Source organism: Salvelinus sp. IW2-2015, linkage group LG28, assembly GCF_002910315.2.
Source record: "Salvelinus sp. IW2-2015 linkage group LG28, ASM291031v2, whole genome shotgun sequence".
NCBI classification, from domain to species: Eukaryota; Metazoa; Chordata; class Actinopteri; order Salmoniformes; family Salmonidae; genus Salvelinus; species Salvelinus sp. IW2-2015.
The window spans coordinates 4,275,908-4,281,907 of NC_036868.1; positions in this window are offsets into that span (position 1 = coordinate 4,275,908).

Below are 6,000 nucleotides of genomic sequence, written 5' to 3' on the forward strand. Positions count from 1 at the left end.
GATTTTAACAAMGCTAATCTGAAAACAAGACTCCCTAAATTCTATCAGCATATCGATTGCGCAACCAGGGCTGGCAAAACCCTGGATCATTGTTATTCTAACTTCCGTGACGCATATAAGGCCCTCCCCTGCCCTCCTTTCGGAAAAGCTGACCACGACTCCATTTTTGTGCTCCCTGCCTATAGACAAAGACTAAAACAGGAAGCTCCCGTGTTCAGGTCTGTTCAACGCTGGTCCGACGAATCTGATTCCACGCTTCAAGATTGCTTCGATCACGTGGATTGGGATATGTTCCGCATTGCGTCAAACAACAACATTGACGAATACGCTGATTCGGTGAGCGAGTTTATTAGCAAGTGCATCGGCGATGCCGTACCCACAGCAACTATTAAAACATTCCCAAACCGTGGATTGATGGCAGCATTTGCGCGAAACTGAAAGCGCGAACCACTACTTTTAATCAGAGCAAGGTGACCGGAAACATGACCGAATACAAACAGTGTAGCTATTCCCTCCAAGGCAATCAAACAAGCTAAGCGTCAGTATAGAGACAAAGTAGAGTTGCAATTCAAGGGCTCAGACACAAGAGGTATGTGGCAGGGTCTACAGTCAATCACGGATTACAAAAAGAAAACCAGCCCCGTCGTGGACCAGGATGTCTTGCTCCCAGACAGACTAAATAACTTCTTTGCTCGCTTTGAGGACAATACAGRGCCACTGACACGGCCAGCTACCAAAACCTYCGGACTCTCCTTCACTGCAGCCGACGTGAGTAAAACATTTAAACGTGTTAACCCTCGCAAGGCTGCAGGCCCAGACGGCATCCCCAGCCTCGTCCTCAGAGCATGCGCAGACCAGCTGGCTGGTGTGTTTACAGACATTCAATCAATCCTTATCCCAGTCTGCTGTTTCCACATGCTTTAAGAGGGCCACCATTGTTCCTGTTCCCAAGAAAGCTAAGGTAACTGAGCTAAACGACTACCGCACCGTCATCATGAAGTGCTTTGAGAGACTAGTCAAGGACCATATCACCTCCACCCTACCTGACACCCTAGACCCACTCCAATTTGCTTACCGCCCCAATAGGTCCACAGACGACGCAATCGCAACCACACTGCACACTGCCTTAACCCATCTGGACAAGAGGAATACCTATGTGAGAATGCTGTTCATCGACTACAGCTCAGCATTTAACACCATAGTACCCTCCAAACTCGTCATCAAGCTCGAGACGCTGGGTCTTGACCCCCGCCTGTGCAACTGGGTACTGGACTTCCTGACGGGCCGCCCCCAGGTGGTGAGGTAGGTAACATCTCTACCCCGCTGATACTCAACACTGGGGCGCCCAAAGGGTGCGTTCTGAGCCCTCCCTGTACTCCTTGTTCACCCACGACTGCGTGGCCATGCACGCCTCCAACTCAATCATCAGGTTTGCAGACGACACTACAGTGGTAGGCTTGATTACCAACAACGACGAGACGGCCTACAGGGAGGAGGTGAGGGCCCTCGTGGTGTCAGGAGAAATAACCTTACACTCAATGTCAACAAAACAAAGGAGATAGCGTGGACTTCAGGAAACAGCAGAGGGAGCACCCCCCTATCCACATCGACGGGGCAGTAGTGGAGAGGGTAGTAAGTTTTAAGTTCCTCGGCGTACACATCACGGACAAACTGGATTGGTCCACCCACACAGACAGCATGGTGAAGAAGGCGCAGCAGCGCCTCTTCAACCTCAGAGGCTGAAGAAATTTGGCTTGTCACCAAAAGCACTCACAAAATTTTACAGATGCACAATCGAGAGCATCCTGTCGGGCTGTATCACCGCCTGGTACAGCAACTGCTCCGCCACAACCGTAAGGCTCTCCAGAGGGTAGTGAGGTCTGCACAACGCATCACCGGGAGCAAAACTACCTGCCCTCCAGGACACCTACACCACCCGATGTCACAGGAAGGCCATAAAGATCATCAAGGACAACAACCACCCGAGCCACTGCCTGTTCACCCCGCTATCATCCAGAAGGCGAGGTCAGTACAGGTGCATCAAAGCTGGGACCGTGAGACTGAAAAACAGCTTCTATCTGAAGGCCATCAGACTGTTAAACAGCCACTACTAACATTGAGTGGCTGCTGCCAACATACTGACTCAACTTCAGCCACTTTAATAATGGAAAAATTAATGTAAAAAATGTGTCACTAGCCACTAAACAATGACACTTTTATATGTTTACATACCCTACATTACTCATCTCATATGTATATACTGTACTCGATACCATCTACTGCATCTTGCCTATGCCGTTCTGTACCATGACTCATTCATATATTTTTATGTACATATTCTTCATCCCTTTACACTTGTGTATAAGGTAGTTGTTGTGAAATTGTTAGGTTAGATTACTCGTTGGTTATTACTGCATTGTCGGGAACTAGAAGCACAAGCATTTCGCTACACTTGCATTAACATCTGCAAACCATGTGTATGTGACAAATAAAGTTTTATTTGAGTATTATATGGCGTTGAAGCTCATTTGGGGGTCTGTTAGCAGTGTCCAAAGAAGGGCCAGATGTATACAGAAGGGTGTTCTCTGCGTAGCGGTGTATCAGAGAATCACCAGCAGCAAGAGTGACATCATTGATATATACYGAGAAAATAGTCTGCCTGAGAATTGAACCCTGTGCCACCCCTGTAGAGACTGCCAGTGGTCCAGACAACAGGCCCTCCGATTTGACACACTGAACTCTGAGAAGTAGTGGGTGAACCAGGCGAGGCAGTCATTTGAAAAGCAAAGGCTCTTGAGTCTGCCGATAAGAATGCGGTGATTGACAGAGTCGAAAGCCTTGGCCAAGTCGATGAAGACGGCTGCACAGTTCTGCCTTTTATTGATGGCGGTTATGATATCGTTTAGGACCTTGAGTGTGGCTGAGGTACACCCATGACCAGCTCGGAAACCAGATTGCATAGTGGAGAAGATATGGTGGGATTCGAAATGGTCGGTGATCTGTTTAACTTGGCTTTTGAAGATTTTAGAAAGGCATGGCAGGATGGATATAGGTATGTAACAGTTTGGGTCTAGAGTGTCTCCCCCTTCTGAAGAGGGGGTTGACCGCTGCAGCTTTCCAATCTTTGGGGATCTCAGACGATACGAAAGAGAGGTTGAATAGGCTACTAATAGAGGTTGAAACAATTTTGGCGGATCATTTTAGAAAGGGTCCAGATTGTCTAGCAAAGCTGATTTGTAGGGATCCAGATTTTGCAGCTCTTTTCAGAACACCAGCTGTCTGGATTTGGGTGAAGGAGAAGAGGGGGGTGGGCTTGGGCAAGTTGCTGCAAGGGGTGCTGAGATGTTGGCCAGGGTAAGGGTAGCCAGGTGGAAAGCATGGCCAGTCGTAGAAAAATGCTAATTGAAATTCTCGATTAGTGTAGATTTATCAGTGGTGACAGTGTTTCCTAGCCTCAGTGCAGTGGGCAGCTGGGAGGAGGTGATCTTATTCTCCATGGACTTTAGTGTTCCAAAACTTTTTGGAATTAGTGCTACAGAAAGTACATTTCTGTTTGAAAAAGCTAGCCTTAGCTTTCCTAACTGACTGAGTATATTGGTTCCTGACTTCCCTGAAAAGTTGCAGCGTTTACCGCAATCGGAAATTACCTTTACATTTCTATAGCGGAATCTGTAACGCTTCAGTTTTACAGCGTGAATAGGGCCTTTAGACGAGATATTGCAACATGGAACTTGCGAGCTATTAGTTTCATGCTTTTTTAAATGGTTTTCCATTATTGCTCTGTACAATTACCAATGACCGCAGTTAGCTGAAATGTTCCCCAACGGATACTTGTTGAAGAATGACTGACATTGTTTGAGTGCCAATATCAATGCACTACCTCAAGTGTGATTTGGGATCTATGATTCAATAATTCCTGCATGATTGCATTGGTTTTGGCTATATTCATATATCAAAATCAAATCAAATGTATTTATATAGCCCTTCGTACATCAGCTGATATCTCAGTGCTGTACAGAAACCCAGCCTAAAACCCCAAACAGCAAGCAATGCAGGTGTAGAAGCACATATATTCATTGACTGGCTCATTAGCACATGTAAATGTTGTAAAAAGCACATGCTTCTTGGTATATATTTTTCTATCATTGAGTAGCCTTTGTGAATATTGCTGGCGCTATCACTAAGGCTTTGCCATAGATTAAATAGGTTAGTTGAGCAGCCTACCACTCTCTCCGTAGGTGAACGGTTTTCAGGACATAGAATATTAATGTTTAGGCTTTTTTTGAGACCTATGCTGCACCTTTTGATTAGGACATAGATTTGTTTGTGATTTGCAGTGTCATGTGAAATGTTGACTGGATGCAATGAACTTGGCTCAAAAAAAGGGAAATGGAGAGGGTTTTTGGTGAAATGCTTTTTAAAATAATGAAATAAGATGTTTTTGTGTGGAGAATGTGCTAGATTATAGAGTTGAAATGGGTATTATTTCTACATTATGACCAAAAATCATCAGTATAGTAGCAATTCTGCACTAAAGGTTATTCATGATACAATTGTGGCAAAAATCGCATCATAACTTGGCATTCCGCTTTAATGTCCCTTTGAACTTCCACTTGTAATATACCGAGGTAAAGTTGGTTTTATATTCAACAGACATTCGCCAAAAGCCATTTAAAAATGTAAAAATCAATAATTAATTCACTGTTTGTCACAATCATAAAACTAGATATGATTTATTCTATAAATGTCTAGCATACTTTTACAACCTTTGTTTTGAGTAAAAATTCCAGTTTTGATTTGATAGAGGGCATGTAGTCCGTCTAGAGGGCGTGTGGTCAAAGTTCTAACGAGTCTGTTATACCCTATTAGAAGGGGCCTGGCAGAAAATTCTGTATCTTCAGTCATATTAGAATACAGGAAAAAACTACGTGATGAAGGGGTCAGGCCTGACTAACAAAGAAGACCGGTGGATGGATAAAGAAGACCAAGAGGATCAACATGGACATTCCACAGTGGAGATAAGGAAAACTAAGAGTGAACCATAACGTGTGTGTGTGTGTGTATATATTAGCATGGATACTGAAAGATACCAGAGGGTGGATTTTTTTTTTAAAGCACTAAAATAAGAAGTAGAGGGTACATGTTTGGTTTTTGGGCTAAACGTATACATTATGATTTGCCTCTGAACTGTATGTGAACCCCTCTGCAATCTACTGGCACTAATCATTAAAAACCAGGACTTCAACCAGGCTGTCCCTATYCTATTTGCTCTCTTTCTCTCTTAAACTGCTAGCACAAAGCCTATGTGAAAATTTGTTTTTTCACAAAAGATCATGGGAAAAAAAATCTATTGGCCCAAATCAGCTCTATATAATTCAGCAGGGAGGTGTGCAACTACCACACATTATACAAATTATACCAGTGTAGAAACTACGTCACCTACATTGGTATTACCAAATCCCTTTCAATTCACATTCCTTGCAGAAATAACTATTTGCAAACCTTTTAAAACGCCCAGAAAGACAGTGGTCTTAGAAGGGTATTTATACTTTAAAATACATATTTTATGTGAGTGGATGAAAGAATTCTGCCAGTGTTTTAATGTCCTAGTTTCATATTTTTTTCTTAACCTCCAACTCTATATATCCAAGTGATCCTATGAGGACCAGATTTACCATTATACCCATTGATCAAACGTATAACAGACAGATGCTGCTCAAAAGGAGTTAACTTAACTTCCCATGGAAAATGTACGGAAAACTTCCGGCCCTTTGCAACACTAGTTATTGCTCTAATGTTCTATTATCATGACTCTATGTTATTATTCTACTATGAGAGATACTAGATACATACTATGACAGCAATTCACTGTAATAGGTACACACGTATCTGGCACAAGTGATGATTAAACTGATTTGGATTTCAAAGACTGACATTATTGTAATGTTTGATATTACAACATTGATGTGTGATATCTTTTTTATCAACACATATGTTTTT